Below are 24,674 nucleotides of genomic sequence, written 5' to 3'. Positions count from 1 at the left end.
CTCACTGAATGCCTCTGTTTTCCCACTTGTCAGTGTTTCCTTCTAAATGATAGAACTTCACAGTTAAAAATGACCTTTGTGGAAGTCATATGGTCTAAAATCCTTGGAATGAATCCATTCAAAGTTTGGAGTTTACATCATCCTGTGGTTTGACCTCGATGTCTGTGATTTCTCTGCTGCAAGAGGCGGCAGTCAGGATCTGGGATAAGCAGTTGAGAAGTGAAGCTCCTTGCTTCGGTGGACCACATGGCCAGTGACACAGTTCTGTGGGCCTGGGGAACCTTTCTCTTTGGCAGAAAAGCTGTATAGCCCTGTGATGTTTTAGAGGAGAAAAAAGAAAAAGAAGGTAAAAAGCCAGTGTTTAGAGAAAGCAGCAGAGCCTCTTAGAGGAAAGATCCCTTTCTTGGATGGGAGGTGTCAAACTGTAAGAGGAAATATGAACTTAGAACCTAACTCTAACTAGAATGTGAAGGTTTTGCTAACAGGGTGATAGCCTGAGTGAGGGCTTTAGCTTCAAGCTTTGCTTTTTGTTGAATTGACCAGTTCTTTAACTGAGATTTTGTGTAATGTTCTTTACCTTAACAAAGGAATAAGAAATGGACAGTTTCAGTCATGTTTTTGTTAAGTAAGTTCATCATCAGCAGTTCAGATGGTCTCCCTTGGGCCATCCTAAAACCCAGGGGTTGGCAGGGTTGGCTGGCACTTTTTAGGGATGTCATGGAAAGAATGGCTATGGCGTGTAAGGCCATCTGAGGAGTGCACCAGGTCATTTCATACAGAACCAACGAGCACAAGAAGAGCTGAACGGAAAGGAACATGTTCCCCTAACCCAGATCTTAAAAGACACGGGCACACTACAAGTAGGCACTTGGTATGTACAGCTATCATTTGAAGAGAAGATTAATGCAAAAGAATTTATCCAAGTGATTTATTAAAGTCTATTTTGAACAAGAATGTGCTTATTTAAAACATTGCTTTGACATGCTTATTTACTTTGAAACTTGGTCCATGACAGCACACCACCCTAGCCTGTTGTCCTTTCAGGGTATATCTGACTCTTGGAGATTAGACTGGGATATTAGAATAGAATCACTCCTGTAAAGCACTCACAGTCTCTCTCTCTCCCCTGTCCTCTTTCTTTGAGTTGTATTTTGTGATAGTTTTAAGGTTAGCCTGATAGGTTTAAATAAATAAATAAACAGAGCCCAGATGTCCATTGAGCTTCCTTGAGTTGAGCCTTAAGACTGGAGAGCCAGATGTTTAGTTTACAAAGTATAATCAGGAAATTTAATGTTTCTTATCTCTAATATTGTGACTTTTATATAAACATTGTTTTGGATGGCCAAGCTTCAGTGGATTTTATAAGAGTGGATTTTAAATTTTGATCATGTGAATTATCACCATCATTTAAAATCCTAAACCATCTTCCTTCTGTGGTGTGGTTTTAGGCATCTTCTTTCAGCCATCAAGTTGATATGTATACAAGACACTCAAACTTTTCCTAAAGGCCTAAATATTTGCATTATTATGCAAAATAAGTCATATAGTATATTCTGTGACCAAATATGAGTAACATTTGTGTTATCCATATTTTATACTTAACCAGCTTTATTACTGTTTTTTTCAGGTAAGAATTAATGAGAAATGAGTGGATATACCTCATGTTACTACTGAAAGAAATATATTAATGATCTCTTCAGACCTTCCAGGATGGAATGTAGTCTATTAGTAGTTACCAATCTTCATTATTATTGATTTTATATATCTGTATATTACTTTGCAGTTTAGAAGTTTTATATCCATTGCCTTCCATGATACTTAGCAACATTTCTAGGTTGTTTTTTGAGGTGGGCACCACTCCTTATCTCCAGCTTACAGATGAATAAAATGAGGTTCAGAAAAAATCCAGAGACCCGATAGCTACAAAGTAGTGGGAGGAGATTAAAGTTCTAGCTTTTTCTTTTTTTTTTTTTAAAGACTTTTCGCTTGGAATGTTTCAAACATATACAAAATAAACAGAATAGTGTGGTGGATCCCCATGTACCCATCACCCAACCTCAACAATGATCAATATACTGCTATCTTATATCATCTATGCCTTTACCAGCTCTTACCCCCACATGCTAATGATAGTGGTTTTTATAATTTTTAAAGTAAGGTCTACATACACTGGGAAGTACTCATCTTAGCTATGTGGTTTTGACAAATGGATGTACTTGTGTAACTTACACCCCTATCATGATGATTCTGTCTCCCAGAAAGTTCCTTCATGCCTGCTCTCAGTCAACTCCCCCCTCATCTCAGATAATCACTGTTCTGATTTTTTTCACCTGATATTAGTTTGCTTGTTCTTGAACTCCTCATAGGAGTGGAATCTCTCAGTCTGGCTTCTTTTGTTCAGCATCATAGCCATGAAGCTTTAGTTTCTTGACCTAGAATTCAGTGCTATTTGTTGAAACGGGAGCTATAGCTTCATCAGATAATTATAGAAAGATGATTCCCTGAATGATACCCTTTGAAAACCCAGGCTCTGGCTCATCTCTGAGTGCACATACAGACATGAAGCCGAGAAGGAAATGGCACCCCACTCCAGTCCTCTTGCCTGGAAAATCCCATGGACAGAGGAGCCTGGTAGGCTGCAGTCCATGGGGTCATGAAGAGTCGGACACGACTGAGCGACTTCACTTTCACTTTTCACTTTCATGCATTGGAGAAGGAAATGACAACCCACTCCAGTGTTCTTGCCTGGAGAATCCCAGGGATCGGGGAGCCTGGTGGGCTGCCATCTATGGGGTCACACGGAGTCGGACATGACTGAAGTGACGCAGCAGCAGCATAGACATGAAGAGTTTTTCTTTACATATGGAGGATCCATCATTCTCTTCAGTGACAGAGCTGATTCCATACTGAGGGTTGATGATGAAGGAGTGCTTCACCCTGAAATAATTTACTAACTTAGTCATTTGCTTCTAAGGAATGCATTCTCACCCCTCAGGCCCTCAACCAATTTCTCCTAATGGATCTGCTTATATGTTCTTGGCACCCTCTTGCTCAAACTCCATTTGAGGTTGTGCTGATTTTTTAAGGTCAAGTACTGATAACTGTAAGATCCAGAAAGTCATTTACTTGTCTCGTCAGTTTTAATTAGATTACTTAATAGTTCAGTTTTGCTAATTAAGTAGAAGAGAAATGATCAAAATAGTGGTTCAATTACTATATGCAGATCTTGCTTTTCATTTCATTTTATTTAAAAAAAATCAGTGAAGACTCAAAAGTAGAATTAGATCCAAATGTGTTTTTCTTCTGTAGGGAATTTTCTTTGAATTCTTTAATTCAATTATCTCTATTTTAGGTTAGAAAAGAACAACACAGACCAAAAAAAAAAGGCAGAATGATTTGTTTAGGGAGGAAGTGTGTAAGAATTTATATAGGGAAGTTTCATAAGTAGAACAGTGAACTCAAGGAAGAACTAATTTATAGGTGCCTCTGGCTCCTTTGACAGGCAGTGGTTTCTTTCTCAAAGAAAGTTTATACACTGATGTTGCTGAATGACTTGTAGTTTCTTAAAAGAAAAGATTGGAAAGAAGAGAGCCTGAAAAGTAAAAATACCTTTGGCTTTATTCCCTCTGCTGTTTAAGTTTGAGTCAATACTGGATGACTTGTTTCCCCATATTAAACTTTTGAAGTAATCCTAGCAGCCATTGATGATCATTGCTGAGATCCTGTTCATTCATTAGGAGATGTACAATGGTAATCTTCTAACATTTTTCTTCAGTTATTAGCTGGAATAAAGTACTAGTTCCTGTAAAGAGAAACTGTTCTGTGTCAAGGCCTCATTATCCAAGGTACAGCTTGTAATAGAAAAGCAGGATAAATGCTGACCCTTTCCCTTTCTTTACCAGTTTCAAAATGAATTAGTTAGGTATCCTCTAAAGGGGACCAATGCTTTTTTTTTTTAAAATCATAATAAACTTTGGGATTTAAATGCATTTGATATATTTCAATCCATTTCAGTAATTATTTCATTTGATGATCAAATTGTCTGACTTTTGTCTAGGGGAGCCTCCTCCAGTTGGCTTCTGAGCTGTATGTATGTGATGTATGTAAGTATCCATGCGTGTATGCATCAATAAGTCATCTATTTATCTATCTTTCTATTTATTTATGATATGGTTCTACTAGTATTTGATTCTATATGATATGGTTCTACTAGTCCTATCTCATTGTATTTTTTTGTTCCCAGACCTGAAATTAGCCATTTCTCCAAGGAGTTCTGGTTCCTTTTAATAGAAATTGTATTTCAGAATACAATATAAACACTCATTGTGGTGATTGCTACTTGGTTTGTCATTATTTACAGGTCTTTTCATAGGATAAACTTAGAAATTTTTATCTTTACGTAAACTGCTGTATGAGTTTGTACCAATACTTCTAATTCACATGGAAGAAAAAATGATGATTAGGTGGAAAATAGTGGGGTGAATAAACAAGGACTGTAAGATCATGTAAAAGGCACTAAGGAAATAATTAATGAAATTATGGAAAATAGAACTGCAAAGGGAACTTAAAATAGACATGGTCTGTTTTTCTGCCTACTCCTTTGTTCATAAAAGCTAAGTTTCAAGCTGTCTGAGTAGAGAAGAGGTTCAGGAAGGTGAAGCTCAAATATTAGTCACTGGCTTCGGCAGGACAGAAATGACTGGAGGCCTCAATGTGAAGTGATTCGTGTGAACTGAAGAGATCAGAAAACAGATTACAGCAGTTCAAACGGAGAATTTTGTATTGAGCAAATTTCAACTTTAGTTGACCCTCCTGCAACTGTTTTTTCACTTTGAACTTTTTCTGTAGCAGTGAGAAATTTGGTATGTGAAAGGAGGGCGAAGTTAGTTGCCGACAAGCCCCTCGCACACGTGGTGGTTCTGGATTTTCCTTTTTGGACGAAAGAGCTCTAGTTTATCATTTTTATCAGATTTCTCCTGCTGATCTTAACTTTAATATTGCTGTTGTTATTATTTAATGAGAGACAATGTGTAGGACATTTTGACTAGTGTTTTCTATTTACTATTTAGTATAATATTTAATATTATACCAGGTGGAGGCAAGAAGCCTGGGCTGTAGTGTCCCCAGTTCAGTCTGGAAGGCATATGTATTCATGTCCACAAAAGCAAAACGTTGCATGTATGCAGGGTATCATAATAGAGATGCAAACTTGAATTCGTTTACTTAGTCCATAGGAAGATTCAAAAACTGCGTGTATGTGTTTGAAATGCCAGTCTTGAAAGTATGTCTGTTTTCAAATTGAATATCTGCAGTAAATGAAATAAATATCCCCAGCTGTTTGAGCATTAAATTTTCTTTAATGCATGTTGCAAAAGAGAATTGTTTTTGATGGGAAAAAAATGCAAATGTTATCAGCTTATAAGGTTAGTATCAAAATGTTAGCAAAACTCCGTTTCGTTATTAGTATTCAGAATCTTTCTCCAAGGGGAGCATTTCATGAATCAAGGTACATAAATGAAGTGTCATTGTGTTTCTTTAAACTTAATATTCACTTTCAAAGGGGAAATGCTAACATTTTGAAGTAGACAGCAGTGAAATGCAGTGTTTTAAGGACAGGTTTCTTTTTAATCAACAAAAAATAGCTTAATAGCCTCCTCTCTAGGGCTATGGGATCCAATGGATTAAAGACCAAAGAGGTTGGCCTTCATTAAAATTAGAACTTCCAAGGGCTTCCCTTAGAAGGGAAAGCTAAGCGTGGCACAGTGGTAAAGAATCCGCCTGCCAATGCAGGAGATGTTGGTTCAATCCCTGGGTCAGGAAGATCCCCTGGAGAAGGAAATGGCAACCCACTCCAATATTCTTGTTTGGGAAATCCCACGGACAAAGGAGCCTGATGGGCTACAAAAGAGGAGCATGGGGTCACAAAAGAGTTGGGACGCGATTTAGGGACTAAACAATAGCAACAGCTCTGTGGAAGACAATGCCAAGAGGATGAGAAGACAAATAACAGATTAGGAGAAAATATGTGTAAGATAAATTATTGTTATCCAAAATATTCAAAGAATTCTTTAAAAACTCAAGAAAGCAAGCAACTTGATTAACAAATGGGCCAAAGACCTTTACAGATACTTCCATCAAAGAAGATAAATATACTCCACATCGGTATGTCCTTAGGGGAATGCAAATTAAAACAATGAGATACCTGTATACACCTACTAGAAGGGCCAAAATCCAAAACATTGATAACACCAAATGTTGCTGAGGATGTAGAACAACAGAAACTCTAATTCATTGCTGGTGGGAATGCACAAATGGTTACCTGCCACTTTGGAGGACAGATGGGCAGTTTCTTAACAAAACTAAACATACTCTTAACATACAATCCAGCAATCACACTCCTTAGTATTTACCCAAAGGACTGGAAAACATATGTTTACACAAAATCCTGCATTGCTATGTTTATTGCAGCTTTGTTCATAATTGCCAACACTTGGAAGCAACCAAGCTGTCCTTCAGTAGGTGAATGGATAAATAAACTGGTATATCCAGACCATGTAGTATCACTCAGCTCTAAAAAAGAAATGAGCTATCAAGTCATGAAAAGACACAGAAGAATCTTAAATGCATATTGTTAAGCAAAAGAAGCCAATTTGAAAAGGCTACATAGCGTATGATTCCAACTATATGACATTCTGGAAAAAGCAAAGTTATGAAGACAATGAAAAGATCAATAGTTGTCAAGGTTTGGAGATGAAGAGGGTTGAACAGGTAGACACAGCGGGTTTTTAGAGTGGTGAAAATACTCTGTAAGATACTACAATGAAAATAGATAACTCCCAGTCATTAGTTATATGGAATAGCTATGTTAGTATCACTCAGGGAACTCTGTTCAGTGCTCTGGGGTGACCTAAATGGGTGTGTGTGCACAGTTGTGTCCGACTCTTTGTGGCCCCGTGGACTGTAGCCTGCCAGGCTCCTTTGTCCATGGAATTTTCCAGGCAAGAATACTGGAGTGGGTTACTATTTCCTATTCCAGACCTACCTAAAGGGGAAGGAAATCCAAAAAAAAAAAGGAGATATATGTGTACTTATAGCTGATTCAAGGGACTTCCCTGGTGGCTCAGAGGTAAAGAATCTGCCTACAATGCAGGAGACTAATGTTTGATCCCTGGGTCTGGAAGATCCCCTGGGGAAGGAAATGGCATCCCACTCCAGTATTCTTGTCTGGGACATTCCATGGATGGAGGAGCCTGGTGGGCTACAGTCCATGGGATTGCAAGAGCTGGATGTGACTTAGCAACTAAACAACCAACCACATAGCTGGTTCACTTTGCTGTACATTAAAAACTAACACATCATTTTAAAGTGACTATACACCAATAAAAATTAATTTTGCAAAAAAATACTATAATGGTGGATGAATGTCAAATGTTTGCCCAAACCTGTAGAATGAACAGCAACAAGAATGAATCATAATTTTAACTATGGACTTCGGGTGATTTTGAAGTGTCAGTGCAGGTCCATCAGTTGTAGCAAGGGTACCAGTCTGGAGGGGGATATTGATAATGAGGGAGGCTGCGCCTTTGTGGCTGCAGGGGCTAATAGAAAAAATCTCTGTATTTTCCCCTCAATTTTGTTGTGAACCTAAAACTGCTCTAAAAAAATTGTCTTGATTTTTTAAAGGTCTTGGAAAAAGTGGTACCAAGAAATTAGAATTCTTGAGTTTCTGCGTCTCTCACTCTTTCTTGTGATTAATTAATTGGAAAAATATAAAATAGAAGTTAGATAGTCAAATACCACTGAAATTCAGAGTTGGAGAAAGGATCTCCACATCCCATATAACACTCAGTATAACCAACACCTGGAACTTAATTATCCCTGTTTCATTAGTGGTTCAAGACTCATTGTTTTGTAGGTATAGTTCCAGATTTATACTGGAAATGGGTACATTTTTTTTACCCAGATTTGTTTCCTAACCTTTTCTTTTTTAAAAACTGGACCATATCTGTTCTGAAATGAGAGGTAGTTCTATAACGGGTCTCTCCGAAAACCCAAGTGTTACTGTGATCCTGGACGAAGGTACACAGAGTAGGCTGTCAGAGTCGGAAGGAGCTTTGCTGTGATCCGGTTGCCTCACACCTTCGGTTTACAAATAAAGAGACCAAGCTCAGTGATACTGCTCAGTGACTTGCAAACGGTGCCACACTTTGAAGTAGCAGAACTGTGACTAGGAACCCAGACATCCAACTCCTGGTCAGTGTGTTTTCAGCTGTACTGGGATGCTTGGTGATTGCATCTTTCTCTCTCTGACCGAGGGACTCCCACATCTCGGTTAGAAAGCTTAAGGGCCTTGCAGAGATACTGAGATAGATATGTGTATGGATTCATCATTCAGAAGAGAGAAAATTCTCAGCATCTTCTAAAATGATGATGATGAATGTAAACTTGGCTTCAGGATATTAGGAAGCCTCTGACATTGTAGCCTTTTGGCAAGAGCTTTTACTACCTCTTTTGCTGGCCAGAGTCACACTAAGTCACGTTTAGAAATAAAAGTGGGGACTGTGACATGGTCACGTGGTCCTCAGGGAGCTCTCCAGAGCAGGTGTGGGGCCTCGTTTCATTATGACCCACAGTGCAGCTGTGCCTGGGACAGTTCTTGCCTTTACCTAACTCATGGATGCCATTTGCTTTGTTCAGTAATATCTTCCAGTATTATTGAGTTTTTGAAATTATCTAGGGAAAGTAAAATCCATAAACATGAAAAAAAGTAAATTAAGTCCTTGAAATTACATGATCAAAAGCATCATTCTGTCATATAAATGTCTAAACTGATCATCACATCAACTCTGTGGATTTATAAGACATCATCTTCCTTTTAAGACCTTGTAGCAATTCACAAATGTTGATGAATGAGTACTGACCATACTCCCTCCTTGCATGTCCTGTGAATTCTGTAAGGATATTGGTAACAGCTTTGGCTCAGAGTAATAAGGGCACATTTCACAGGTGAATTTCTTCCACTGATTTCATGGGAAACAGGACTAATTGTATGTAATTGTCATACTGCGTGACTTTGAACTATACGGATTATGAGGATTCTTTAAACACACAGAATCTCATGCCTTTCAACATGGTAATAATTGTGTTTTAACGTATTCGATCTGCAGGCAATACTTGCTTATAGGTGCATTTGCAAGCGCCACCTCCCCACCCCCCACCCTTGTAATAGCATGATCTCCAAGGGGTTCCTGGACCTTAGGTTGGAAACCACCGATGTAGACTTCCAGGGAGCGTGAAACTCAAAGAAGAGTGTTAACAGTGGGGCACCCACTGGGTGTTTTTTGTTTTTTTAGCTGTGCTGATCTTCTTTGCAGCCCAGGCTTTTTCTCTAGTTGGAGCGAGCGGGGGCTAGTCTCTGGTTGTGGTGCATGGGCTTCTCGTTGCAGCGGCTTCTCGGGTTGCAGAGCACAGGCTCTCGGGTGCTTGGGCTTCAGTAGTTGCAGCATGGCTCAGAAGTTGCGGCTCCTGGGCTCTAGAGCACAGGCTCAGTAGCTATGGGGCATGGGCTTAGTTGCTCTGTGACATGTGGGGTCTTCCCAGATCAGAGATGGAACCCGTGTTTCCTGCATGGGCAGGCAGATTCTTTACCAGCAAGTCACCAGGGAAGCCCAGTATTTTTTTTTTTTTTTTTTTAGGGTTTTGTACTGATTATTTGATTCCGTTTAAAAAGTGTGTCTACATATGTTAAACAACTAAATACAGCTCCCAAATATTGCAAAATGTACTTTAGTTCATGGCATTTTTCAAATCTAGGATTGAATAATTGTCCCACAGCTGTATTAGAGGTCACTGACTCTTTTCTGGCGACTTTGACTTAAAAAATTTAGGCCGGCTCTTGTAAGCGTAGCACCATTTTAGTGGCAAGTATGAGCTAGATCAGCATGCTCTCCTCTACCGTTGACCTGAATCTGACATGACTGAAGCACGTGTGCAGTAGATTGAATGTGTCCTCCTGAAACCCATAGGTTGAAACCCTAACCTCAGGTGGGGTCTTTGGGAGATGATTAGGTCATGAGGGTGGAGCCCGCATGAAAGGGGTTAAGTGTTCTTCTAAAAGGCATCCCAAAGAGCCCCTCACCCTTAGCCTTGTGAGGACACAGGGAGAAGATGGTAGCCCATGAACCAGGATGGTTTTTTCCCCACAAGGCACAGAATCTGCTTGCACCTTGATCTTGACCTTTGCAGCCTTCAGAGCCATGAGGAATAAATAAACGTTGGTTGTCTAAGCCCCCCAGTCTGGTATTTTGTTACGGCAGCCCCATGGACGAGGTCCATGTTCTATAGTTTTAAACTTTTCTCTTCCCTTCTCTTGCTCTCCTCCCCTCCGTTACTCTTTTCCTCTCTTTTCATGGTTCTTTTTTTTTTCCTTTCTCCCTTCCCCACTTTGTTCTACAGATATTAAGCATGTATCCCTGGGAAGCTTACAGATTAGTGGTTGAAACATGTGCTTCAAAAGAAATCACAGAAATCTCTGACTGCAAACTGTGATAAGTGCTGAAGCAAAAATGTGGGTGCTGTGAGAATATGACAGAGATACAGCCCTGCCTGCGGGATCAGAGAACACTTCCCTGGGGGGCTGACAGTTGGGCTGATTTGGGATTAACTAGATGATAAAGAAAGATGCGTTTTCCAGACAGAGAAAACAGAATGCTTAAAGAATTAAGTTGAAGAGCGATAGTTTACTGAGGGGTGTGTGTGTGTGTGTGTGTGGTGTGTGTTAATTTCTCAGTCATATCTGACTCTTTGTGACCCCATGGACTATAGCCCAGCAGGCTCCTCTGTCCATTGGGATTCTCCAGGCAAGAATACTGGAGTGGGTTGCCATGCCGTCCTCTAGGGGATCTTTCCAACCCAGGGATCAAACCCGGGTCTTTTATGTCTCCTGCATTGGCAGGAGGGTTCTTTACCACTAGCGCCACCTGGGAAGCTGAGAGATGAGGCGAGGGCAAATCACACCAAGGTTTGTAGGTTCTGCCTGTTCAGAATTCTGGCTTCCATCCTAAGAGGGTCTTAACATGGAATACTTTTGTGTGCCCAAGTGATTCAAGGACCACATGGAGCCCAATGAGCTCCTGTTCGTATATGTTCATATACTATGTGTTCTCTGATTTTCACGTGACCGTGCTAACCCCAGAGCTCCTTACTGACTGTATGTGTCCACTGGGGCTGCTGTCACGGAATGCCGCAGGCTAGATGGCTTAAAACAGAAACTTATGTTCTCAAAGTTCTGGAGGTTCAAGTTCAACGTCAGGATGCCGTCAGGGCTGCCTTCTTGTGAGGACTGTTTTCCTGGCCTGTAGATGGCTCCCTTCTTACAGCATCCTTACATGACTTCTGTATGTGCTGGGGGTAGGGGCGAGGGAGATCAACATCTAGTGTCTCTCCTTAGACACATGTACCCCATTGCTCATTGCAGCACTGTTTACAATAGCTAGAACATGGAAGCAACCTAGATGTCCATTGGCAGATGAATGGATAAAGAAATTGTGGTACATATACACAGTAGAATATTACTCAGCTATAAAAAGGAACGCATTTGAGTCAGTTCTAATGAGGTGGATGAACCTAGAACCTATTATACAGAGTGAAGTGAGTCAGAAAGAGAAAGATAAATACCATATTCTAACACATATATACGGAATCTAGAAAAATGGCATTGAAGAATTTACTTATAGGGCAACAGTGCAGAAACAGATATAGAGTATAGACTTACGGACCTGGGGAGAGGGGAGGAGAGGGTGAGATGTATGGAAAGAATAACATGGAAGCTTATGTTACCATATGCAAAATAGATAACCAACGGGAATTTGCTGTCTGGCTCAGGAAACTCAGACCGGGGCTCTGTATCAACCTAGAGAGGTAGGGGGTATGTGTACCTATGGCTGATTCATGTTGAGGTTTGACAGAAAACAGCAAAATTCTGTAAAGCAATTATCCTTCAATAAAAAATAAATTAATTTAAAAAAAATCTAGTGCCTCTTCTTATAAGGACACCAATCCTATCAAGTTGGACCCCACCCTTTGATCTCATTTAACTCTTAATTACTGCCCTAAAGGCCCTATTTCCAAATAGAGTCACATTTGGGGGTTAGAGCTTCAATATATCAATTGGTGGTGATGAGGTGGGGGGCGGGGAGACACAATTCAGCACATAACACTGACCTGTCACAATCTGGAGTGTGACATCTAATGATTGTCCCGGACAATCCCTCGTGATTTACAGTGGGCAGGTGTCTTAGAAGAGGACAGACCTTAAAGCCCTGCAGCGCTGGGGCTTCTCCCTTTGAGTGTCAGTGAAAGAGCCAAACAGAACCTGATTCTGTTAGGTCAGCATGCTCGATCACGGAAGCCCCAGGACTTGGGATTGATCAACTTGCTGCAGCTCTAAAGTGGGCCTCCCTCACCACCTGGGACAGATGGTGCTAGGCTGCTGGGGTGCTGCAGGTCAGTGGGAAGGTCAACACGAAGCCTGAACACAGAGAGAGGCCGAGACTTCCAGATGCAACCCTCAGAGTCTCATGACATCAGGTGGTAGCAGTCAGCTTCAAGAATCACGTGAGACCTGCTATATTTAACAAGGCCACAGAGAAGAGAACTATGAAACTTAGGTAGTGTGCTGTTCTTGCCCTTTTTGTGAGAACAGTGGTAATTATGTTAACTACCTTTGGCTGTGGGGCTTGTGCTTTTTCCTGGGTCTTTTAAATTAGTGATCCTTCAAAAAGTCACCTATAAGAAAAGATCCTAAGGAAATGAATAAGCATGTCATTCTCAAGGTATTTTCTGGACTTGTTGATACATACGGCATCAGCAGGGCCATGAGCAGTCTAGGATGGGGAAGCCAGAGGAGCGTGTCTATTTTTGTTTTTGCCAGTGCATCACAAGCTGTCAAAGTTTATCATTTTCTCCCCAATGACATGAGTTTATTGATTACATCTGTACTTTCCCCCTTTACCTTTTTTTTATTCTTATTATAAGATTCTATAATGAGATGAAATTATATAGGATGAATTTAGTTCTCTTATAGGTTGGAAAAGGGTCAATGAAGGAAAACTTAGAATAACAGAATCCCCATCCTACTCTCTACTGGTAGATATAGTATATATATAAGTATAAGCTATATACTGTCTTAAGTGTCTTATGGGTTTTCAGGCTTCATGTGTAGCATAAAAAGTGAAAACCTGGAGAAAAAGGACATTTGCAGGAAACCTGAGGCAAAGAGAGGGACTATGATGTGATAGTCTAATAAATTATCAAACACGTGCTCGGAATAAGATGCTGTGCTAGGCGTCTAAGGACATAGAAAGATTAAAAAACAACCAAGGAATTTGCATTTTAAGTTAGATTAGCTGTAAATCTAAGCAAAATATAAAATGTCAAGTAATTGAAGGGAAGTAATACAGATGAGCTATCAATAGGCGGTATGTGATTTATTGCCAAATGACTAGTACTACCAATCAAGAGATTTTCTATACTAGCATCTAAACTCTGTAACAACAAGGGCTATACTTGCAGTGCTTAGCATAGTGGTAGGCATTCATTGGAATGAATGAATGAATGGTGCTTTTGCTTGTTTGTTAAAAAGGCATAACTTGTGTTTAGCAGAGTACACAAATTCTGAATGTAGACTCAATTTTCTGTATCTATGTCTCTGCACAAAACTACCTCCAGATGAAGATACAGAACACTTCTAGCACCCTGGAAGGTTCTCTCATGCCTCTCCCAGTCTGTGCCACACAATACCATACTTATTGCTGCCACTGTACTTTAATTCACCCTGTCTTTGAACTTCACATTAATGGAATTGGACAGTGGTTCTCTTTGGCTTAAGATTCACCCCTGTTGTTGCTTTTGCAGTTGCAGTAGCTTGCATTCATAGTTGATTTTTTTTTTTTTCATTTCTGTCCATTGTTCTTAATGGACATTTGGGTTTCAAGTTTGAGGCTATTATGAAAAAAGCCAATGTGAACATTCTCAGATTTGCCTTTTGATGGATATAAACACTCACTTCTCCTGAACGTATATCCATTAGTGGAATTTCTGTGTCATAGAGTATTATTACCTTTAGCCGACATTTTTTTTGAAGCGATTATATCAATTTATATTCCCACCAGCAGTGTAAGAGAATTTAAATACAGATTCTGAACTGTTTTGTATGTCTCAGTAAACTTTATTCAAAATGTATAAAGACTCTGGTCATTATAACTTGAGGGAGGGAATGAGTTTTTCCTAATATTAATATTGCTCATATTTCCAGATTCTGAACTCTCGTGGCCAGATACAATGTAGGCATTCAGTCAATATTTGAGTGGATTCTGAGATACGTCCATAGTTCAGAAAAGAAGGCAAATATGAGAGCAGAGCATTGTGGCAACCAGTTACTTAATTCTGTCTTTTACTTATCAAGACTTCCCATCATCAGTTTCATGATGCCATTGATTCCACAATCAGTCTGTGCTAACTGAGAGTCTGTGCTGTGCCGAAAACTCTGTCCTACTGTTGCTGATGAATAAAATTAAGGGTGTCGAGCAAGGCCCATAATAACACAGTGGCTGGTGCGGGGCTGTGTTTGTGACCAAAGTTTCCCTCTGCTCCTTCCTCAGGATAGGCTGTGGCCTGCACCATAAGAGGAACCTCTGATGGGGCCCTGCAGTGGGCCTGGGCTGGCCTCAGGTGAGGTCTACACCAAGTAGGACAGGAAATAGGCCATGAATGCTTTCCAGTAATTTCCTCAGTTTGGCTCTCTTATCAAGAAAGATCTCTTGTTTTCTTTTTGTGGGGATGAACAAGGAAGACCACAAAGCATGACTGTGAGTTATGTGAGTCAGGATATACATGCAGTGTGACTGTTGGTCACAGTTGCTTTAATAATAATAAAAGCTGACATCGGGCGCCTCCTGTGTACCAGCTATTCATGTTCAGGCCTCATACAACCCTATGAAATAGATACTCTTAGTCGCTGCATTTCACTGATTAGGAAACCAAAGAACAGAGGAAAGACAGAGCTCTCCCAAGGTCACGTGGCTAGAGAGGGGCAGAGAGGAATTTGAAAGTGGATAGTTCTGGAGATTGGGCTCTGAGCCGCTTACTGCTATAGTAATAAGTTATAGTAATAAGTTACCTATTACTTGTGACTTTCAGCTTTTCAATTTATAGTCTTTATTTCTATGAACCTCATAGAAGTTGACTATTTGACATGAACATTTCAATGATTTTTGCGTGTAACTTCCTCCTGGGATGGCAGATTTGTAGTCTGAAGAAAGTATATAGTCAGCCCTCCAAATCTGCAGGTACTGTATCTGCAGATTCGACCAACTACAGATCGAAACTATTCAGGGAAAAAAATGTTCCGAAAGTTTCAGAAGCAAAACTGGAATTTGTGGTGCACCGGCAACTACAGGCGTACCTTGGCAGTATTGAGGATTTGGCTCCAGACCACTGCAGAAAAGTGAATATTGCAATAAAATGAATTTTTTGGCTTCCCAGTGCATATAAAAATTACGTTTATACTATACTGTAGTCTGTTCAGTATCCAATACCATTATGTCTTAAAAAGCAATGTACGTACCTTAAAATAAAAATACTTTATTGGGACTTCCTTGGTGGTCCAGTAGTGAAGACCTCACCTTCCAGTGCGGGGGGGTGTGGGTTCAGTCCCTGATTGGGGAGCTAAGATCCCACATGCCTCGTGGCCAAAAACCAAAACATAAATCAGAAATATACTGTAACAAATTCCAGACTTTTAAAATAGTCCACATAAAAAAAAATCTTAAAGAAAAATATTTTATTACTATAGATTAATAACCATCATCTGAGCCTTTAGTGAGTCCTAATCATTTTTGCAGTAGTAACATCAAAGATCACTAATCACAGATCACCATGACAAAAATTATAATAGTAATGAAAATGTTTGAAATATTGCAAAAGTTACCAGAATGTTACAGAGACACAAAGTGAGCAAATGCTGTTGGAAAAATGGCATCTATAGACTGACTTGACACAGAGTTGCCACAAGCCTTTGATTTGCAAAAAAAATGCAGTATCTTTTAAGTGCAATAAAGGGAAGAGCAGTAAAAGGAGGGAAGTATGCTTGTATTTAAATAGCACTCACATTGTATTGGGGCTTTCCTAGTGGCTCAGATGGTAAAGAATCTGCCTGCATTGCAGGAGACCTAGGTTTGATCCCTGGGTTGGGAAGGTCCCCTAGAGAAGGGAATGGGTACCCACTCCACTATTCTTGCCTGGAGAATTCTGTGGACAGAGGAGCCTGGCAGGCTATGGTTCATGGGGTTGCAAAGTGTCGGTCACACTTTCACTTGCACTTTTCACTTACGTTGTATTAGGTTTTATAAGTACTCTAGAGATTATTTAAAGTGTACAGGAATATGTGCATATGTTATATGCAAATACTATATACCATTTTATATAAAGGACTTGAGCATCCTTGGATTTTGGTGTTCACTGTAAGTAAGTGGGAATCCTGGAACCAGTGCCCCACAGATAAGGAGGGATGACTGTATGGCCTACAGAGGTATTAGAATGATCCATAGATCTCAATTTTTAAAAAGAAAAAATTTTAATCTAATATTAGTTTATCTGTGTCAGAGGGTATGTATATTGGCAGCCATACATACTACTCAATAATGTCTGTGTATTTTTAAATAAATTATGTGTTGTATGTAATAAGAAGTAAACAATAAAAAAAAGAAGTAAACAATAATTCTGAGGTCTGAAAATGTATAAGTTAAAAAAACCTGTCCATAATTAACATTTGAACACCTGTCATGGGGTAAGCGAAGTACTAGATCCTGAATATATATCATCTGAAATCCCCAAAGCAACTTAAACTAGGTTTTATTAGAGCCCCAATCCATATTTTTCAGATGAGGAAATTGAGGATCAGATAGGCTAAGTAACCTGCTCAGTTTCATAGCTGGAGAAGTTTGCTGGGATTTGAAGTAAGTCTGTTTTACTCCAAGACCCATGCTCTTTCCAGGATGTCACAGACTTCTGCTTGTGCCCAAAGGAAGCCCTCAATTTCAAGGAAAACTACTGTTATGTGATATCATAGTCTATCCAGCTTTCTTCATCCATTTTTTAAATCCGTCTATGACATCAAATTAAATTTCCCGAAGAACAATTTTGAGTTGTAATGGATGGCATTGTTCATTGTCTTAGCATTTTAAAATTTATCCTGCTTTTACTGCCGGTATCATCTATCTGAATACAGGAAGCTTTAGTCATAAGAATGTTAATAGGCCTGATTCAGTTGTCAGATTTTTTTGTGGTCTAATGAACAAACAAGTAAGTCACTGTGGAAACCAAATAGAAATCTAGATGCACAGCCTGAGGACTAAGAAATAGGGCAGCTTGAAATAATTCGATCAAAGAAGCAAAGGAAGTTAGAGACTGACTCAAAGAGAAATGAGGCCAGGGTTATTCAGTTAATCCTTGTATGAAAAAAAAATACAGATTACATATACAAAACTAATACTTGTTTAAGATCTTATTTTTAAAATTTTTATTATTATTATTTAACACCAAAAACATTTTGTATTGGGGTATAGCTGATTAACAATGTTGTGAACAGGGAAGGGACTCAGCCATACATATAGGGTCTATTTTGTCATTTCAGACCACTGCATAATTTATAATGATGCCACTGACAGTGTTTACCTGATTTGTTAACAGATATTAGCATTATTTTGACTTCAGGTTTCATGTGGTAGGCATATTTGTACTATAAAAGATCATACAGCTATTTTATACTTATTTTAAAAGTAAGTTAAAACAGGGTCTCCAGCTACCTGCTCAAAGGATTCAGTTGCTCAAAGATTCCAGTAATCTGAGAGACACCAGCAATGTGATATTGGAGACTGGATGTTCCAAATGTCATTGATAGGAAAACCATCCCAGGTAGAGCACTCAACAAAAGTTTCCATGAGCATAACTCTGAGTCCAGACATCCCTGTAAAAATGTTCTTTCCTCTGGGTTTAGGACATTAAGTCATCTTTCGGGATTTGGAGTTTAGGAAAGTTACTTATGTTTAGGAGTGCGTATTAAAACTCATTAATGTGACAGTTTGTGAACTGAATGTAGAGAAGTGTTGTCTGGGAATATAGATGCACAGTCCAGATGTGGACGGGGCAGCTGTCCAGTGTCCTGGCAAAGCCATGGCCATCAGCAGAGTCCCGGAGCGTCACCCCAGAGTGAAGTGAGCCTCTCCTCAGTGATCCAAATAGGTGTTCCAGTTAGCACCACCCAAGTGACCTGTCTGACAAGTGAACTTCTGCCCAAGCGATACCAGATTGCTGGGGTTTAGGGCTTCTTTTCTTCATGTTTCCCTCTCTTGGCACTCGTGGGTTCTGTTATGTATCAGATTCTTCAGTTTTTGCATTTTGGTCCTTGGATATTTAGAGTTTAAAGCACATTAGATAATGATGACTGCAATTATCACTCTGCACAGGTCTGGAGGGCTCTTTATCCAAAGCCCAGAGGCAGGTAGTGTTTTAAGTCTGTAGTAGGGAAGTACAAGACCAGCCTCCTCTGACTTGGGAGCTGTATTACCAGTTACGTGAATGGGAGGGGAGCTTTTCGTGCATCACTGTTAATTGTTGTTGACAAATCACCAGTTGGAAAAAGTAAAGCGGGTGTCTGTGCCCTGGTATTAGCACTGAAATTCTCATCTCTCAACTTGCTTCACAAGAAAACAAGTCTTACTGTGTATCTTGTTAACTGTAGCCTTTTTTCCAGCAAAGTTTGTCTGAGTTCATGTTTGTCCACTTGGTCTCTGTGATCAGTCACAATGAACTTTAGCACATTCTAGCATACTTCTTGCATACTTTAGCAAAATAGTAGATGTACCGTGGTGCAGTCAGGCTTACAGAAATGGAGCAGGTGTGGGTGTTGCCCTCAGAATGCATCCATTCTGGGAAATGAAAGACACATGTGTCAAAAACTCTGGTCAAAATGGACTGAGGATAGTCCAGGAGGTACTGAGCAAGGATTATAAAAGTTAGAAACCTGAAGAATTACTTCTAGCTGACCATAGGAAGTAATTCCATGCCACCTGCACAGGGTTTAAAAGGAAGAATGGGTTTTAGACTTTGGAAGTGTAAGGGGAAGACTGTTTTCTTTAGAGGAAACACATAAAATAGGCAAAGAGTGGGTAGGTTTGGGGGAATTACAAGGAGTAGTGTTTGTTAGAAGATTTCAAGGAGCCTGTCATGGAAGATAAAGTTGGACAGTTGGTTGGAGTTAGATCATGGAAGACCTTTAATACTGGAATAAGGAATTTGAGCTTTATTCTCTTTCCTTAGTTTCAAAATTAACTCAAGTGTTTTACCTTAGATGTCATTATTAGGTATGACTAGCATAAGAGTACCTGATCCTTTTGGCAGTTTGTTTGGGAACAAAAAAATACTGTTATACAACTGCAATGTGTGTGGTCTGGGTCAAATGGCTCTTTTTGGCTGAAAATTTTCTGCAAAGGCGGTGCCAAATATATCACATAATCCTATCACTCAGATGAAAGTCATTACATCACTACAGCATGCATTTATTTTGATTCCTCCCTAGGTTCAATGATATTAGGATTTATATTTCACAGCTTTTTGTTTGTTTGTTTGACCCGGTGGGTTGTACTATAATGCCTAATATTCCATGTGCCTGGATAGTTTGAAAGCTGAGTCATTAAGCTCCTTCATCTTTCTTCTCAATTTCCTACTTAGCATTTTCCCTTCATATTGGGCACTTTGTAAGCAATGAGGTGGCTACTGCCCAGGAAAGAGTAGCCCTGGTTTTTTGTTGTTGTTGTTTTGTCCTATTCAAAGAGATTATTTTAGTCTACCTGTGTGTGCCTTGGAAATATTCTGAGCTGATATTTTTTAGCTATTGGAAGCAAAGAAAAGCATCTGAATTTTATCAGACTTGGAACACTTTTCAGCTGATAAAAATGTTAGTGAAAAGGGCCATTGTTTTAGTGTTCTCTGGCTAATTAATTCAGTAGACAAAGCTTGAGGCTTATGTGGCAAGGTCAGTGAGTTTTGCTCTCTGATTATCTCTTGGAGCCTCTAGTCCTGGCCATTGATTTCAAAAATAATTACAGTAACAACAAGCCCTTACACAGTACTATACACATAACCTCATTTAATCTTCAGAATAATCCTGAAGGGTAGGTACTGGTACTCTCTCCATCTTTACAGATCTTGAAACTGAGGCACTGAGAAGCTATGTAACTTGCCATTACTGGTAGTTGACTGAACCAGGATTTGAACCTAGGCACTTAGGTTCCTCCGTCTTCACTCTTGATCTCATTAAAATCTAACTGTGTCCCTACACTTAAGGAAACACAATATGCATCTAAATATTTAAGGCAATTTATTTTGTGTGTTATGAAGCTTTGAATTTAAGAAGTTTCAGGTCAAGGTATCTTTTACACACACCCAGAATCTATTTAGCATCTCTTTTTTTTTTTTTTTTTAATTTATTTATTTTTATTAGTTGGAGGCCAATTACTTCACAACATTTCAGTGGGTTTTGTTTGTTGTCCTTGCATAGTTGTGCACGGGCGGGGTGGGGGGCGGGCAGGGCAAGGCTTCACAGAGGTACCATTTGAGGCCCGAGCCAGGACTTAAAGGATGCTCATGAGCTCATGCTCAGGCAGAGAAGAGCATCACAGGTTGGGCAAACAAACGTGCAAAGGCTTGGGGAGGTGAAGGGCATTTGATGTGCATGTTTGTAGGAACGTGTGGTGTTCACTGTATCCAAAACATGGAGAGAGTGACTAAGGTGCAGTTTAAGATTGCAGATTGTACCCTGCTAAACAGCTTAAAAATTATTTTCTCAGACAGAGACCTTTAAAAAAAAATCAAGGGCTCACAAATTTTTGTGTTCAGTTTCACAGGCTTCCTGGGTGCCCTGAAGCTCACGTGTAGGTCTGTGGGCCCCTTCCTCCCAAGCAATTGAGAATAACACGATCCAATATATGCTTTAAGAAAGATGACTCTGATGACAATGAAAGATGGCTTGCAAGAGAGAAGGATCAGAAGCAGAGAAATCAGGAGGCAGATACAAAAAGATCTATCTGAGATGGCAAGAAGAGCCATGTCTCTGAAAGATGTAGGACATAGAAGTGAGGGAGAGGACCTGGGGTGAGTTAAATGGGAAAGTCACACATAAAACAGTTAAAAGTAACTGTCATTTCTAGCTTGGTTTAAGGATATACAGTGATGTCATTAACAAAAACTAAGGGAGAGGAAAGGGGCAAGAGTAGAAAGATTTGGGGCTTGATTTTTAGGCCTGCTGAGTTTCAGGTGCCATGATATATACTGATGGGAATGTCTACTGTAGAGCTGGAAATGCAGTCTGTTAAAGAGCTCAGCACTGGAGGGAGATTTAGCTGCTCTAGCAAATGGTAGGTTGAAGCCCTCTGGGTGAGTCAGGGCCACCAGGGGAGCCCAGAATGAGAAGACAAGGGCAGAGGAGGAGTATCTGGTAAAGCTGGCTGGGGAGGTGAATCAGGGGAGCAGCAGCAGCCTTGGGGCATTTGAGCACTTCCTGTGTGCTGGGTCTGTTCTGAACACTCTGTGGGCATTAGCTTGCCTAATCCTCAAACACCTCCTGAAACCGGCTATATTTTGCATGTGAGGAACCTGAGGCCCAGAGAAGGAATTTGCATAGAACTAGTAAGTCACTATCGATGGTAAATTAGTGGTAGCCTCGTTACATTGATGTAATTGAATTAATATAGTTTTTGTTATAACTCTTTTACAGATTTAAACAGATTGGTAAGCTTTGATGATACTATTTCCTTACTTTTGCCCCTGTTCTATCAAGTTAATATAGTACAATCATCAGAAGTCATGAAGAAAGTATGATAGGAGACTTGCATAAATTTCCGAATTCCCTGGCTTTTTCTCACATGAATATTCTGTCAAGATTCATGCATTTCTTAAACATATTTTTATTTAATAGGGTAAATTTTCCCTGAAGTTTTCTCTTAATTAATAAGCATGTTTGGCACTAATTGGAATACTTCCTAAAATGGTTTCATAAGTCATATTTTCCTATTTCCGCCTAGAATATATGTTGGACTCTCTTAGCAGTGATCTGAGACATCATCAACTCTACATTCTTATTTTAATTTACCCCAAACCTCTCATGTCTCCTTGAATCCATCCCTTCCTTAGAACCTCTTCATTTTGTTTTCCCTTTTATCACTACACCAGCAGTGGAGATTTTTCTTGAAGCCTGTTTTCCCACTAATTTTTTTATTACTTCATCAGAATTTTGTGCACCAGTTAGATAAGAACAATGAAACCATACCAGGTTGCCACAGCTGGATGATTTGCTAGACTGGGGTCAGCAAGCTACAGTCCATGGACCAAATATGAGCTATTACATTTTTGTAAATAAAGTTTTATTGGAACACAGCATAATCATTCATTTACTTATTACCTGTGACTGCTTTCCAGTGCTACAAGGGCAGAGTTGAATAGTTGCATTAAGTGGTACAGTGCATGGCCCACATAACCTAAAATGTTTAATTTCCTAATTTGGACCTTCACAGAGAAAATGCTGACTCTTGCTCTGTAGCATACTACTTTTGGAAAATTAGGGACTGTCCAAAGATTAGGAATTGTCCAAAGCTTTACAGTTAAGGAGGTTCTCTTTTAAATAAAATATTAAAGAAAATTTTTGAATCATGTAATAGAACCATTGAGTGGTTTCTGTAATATGTGTTGTTTGGATATATAACAGAAATTGTCAAGGGAATAATAAAATTGAAGATTCCTTTAAGTAATCGATAATCAGAATTCTTACCTGTATAATCAGTCATCTGAGTTTTTGTTCATATTAACAGAGCTGTTTAATGTGGAAGAATTTTTTTTTCTTTGAGTGCTCAATAGGTGCCAGGCCTTTCCTTGTGCTCAGCTTTTGGGATTTGCAGAAATGTTACATTTCCCTACCCTCAGAGAAACATGTCTCAATTTCAGTCGAGTTAAATACAAACCCCCCCAAAAAAAAAGATTGGCCTAGATCATAGATATGTAACAGAATGAGAAAAATATGTTTTGTGTTGAGTACATTATTTTAGTTTGTTAGCATATTGACCATATCTTATACTGCAATCACATTTCTGAAAAAAAAAGGAAGTGCTTTCTTTTCTTTTTTTAATTGAGATATATTTGGTGTTCAATATTACATAAGTTTCAAGTGTACAATGTAGCACTTCACAATTTTTAATGGTTATATTCTACATATAGTTACTATAAAATATTGGCTGTATTTCCAGATTTGCTTTATTTTCCATTATTTTGTTAAAAACAAGAAATATATGAGGACAAATGGGACCCCATTCTGCCCTCTCAAATACAAGCTCTTCGCTTGTCCTTCCTGAATGCCCATTCCCTCAGTAGCTCTGCCCTCCCTTTTTGACTGCTTTATCTTCCGAGATGCTCTCTTGCGTCTGGCTTCTCTTTCCTCCAATTTGTCCTCGTGGTTCTGCCTGCCTGAAGCATAATCACATAACTCCTGTACTCTGAACTCCACTCCAGTCAGTCCTCTACAGCCCACCCAGTGAAATCTGGTCTTTCATCAGCATTGAAGACCTTTCAAACCCTTTTCTTTCAAACCCACTCTCTTCCTTTTCTTCCCCCGTTGTCCTTTGTACTCTAAACTCAGTACTGTGTCTGTCCCTTCCTTTTGCTTGATTTTCATACGCTTTCCTTACTGTTTGAAATGCCCTTTAATTTCTGTGATACATGGTAGGATTAATGAGATTAGATACATTTTCAGTTTAAAGGTCTGCTCTTCAGTTACTGCCAAGAAAGCCACTGTAGTTGCTAGGTGAAAGTGCTTGGGGTCTTGGTTTTCTTCGGGAACTTACCTCAGCACATGTTTCCAAAAACTCTGTTTAATTGTAGCACTGAAACTGTACTCTCCGAGGGTTTAGACACAGCGTAAAAAGTCTCGATGTATTGAGATTATCACAGGTGAAAAGAGAACAATCAATTTTTTGTCTAAACATTGCTGCCAGAGAGAAAAGCAAAATAATTCCTTTAACCAACTAATGTATTTAATGGAGACAGTAGACGAGGTAAGCAAGATAATGAAGAAGGGTCTTACATGGTGTTTGGGCTACAGTTTTCTGGGAAAGCAATTTAGGATTTTTAACCCTATGTCATGACCAAACTTGCTTCGTGGAAGTGATGTGCGCTTTGAATCAAAACCGTGGGCCACATGTTGTACAGAAAATAGTTGTAAAATAGACTTTGCTATGGAGGCTGCTAGCTTTCTGTAAATATACTCTTCTGGTTATTCTGGTCATCTTTACTGCCTTCACTGTTTTAAGAATCTTTTCTTTAGTATTTTACAGAGTGATGGAGTTGCCTCTCCTTTCTCTGCACTGACTTAGTGCTAGAGGGACAGTCTAGTCCTCGGTAGAATACATCATGTGCTTAGTAGAGGGGCCTGAATAAGACATGAGTAGACTGTGTGGGGACTGTCCTAGACAAGAACACAGTGTCTGGTGGGCAAAATTCAGGCTGTAGGAGGATTAGTCACATAATTTACAGGAAAAATTCTGTTGCAAAGATAATGGATCATTTGGCTC

At 39.5% G+C, this 24,674-nt stretch overlaps 1 protein-coding gene across 2 annotated transcripts in view; it reads left to right on the top strand.

The window, feature by feature from the left end:
• The window catches only part of OSBPL6 (oxysterol binding protein like 6), a 203,675-nt gene that overhangs the window by 67,624 nt on the left and 111,377 nt on the right, over positions 1-24,674 (top strand). The gene's annotated exons all lie outside the window — the stretch shown is intronic.

The sequence above is a fragment of the Cervus elaphus genome, chromosome 33 (genome assembly GCF_910594005.1).
Source record: "Cervus elaphus chromosome 33, mCerEla1.1, whole genome shotgun sequence".
NCBI classification, from domain to species: Eukaryota; Metazoa; Chordata; class Mammalia; order Artiodactyla; family Cervidae; genus Cervus; species Cervus elaphus.
Note: the sequence above shows the minus strand (reverse complement) of the source record. Positions and strands in the feature narration are given on the sequence as shown.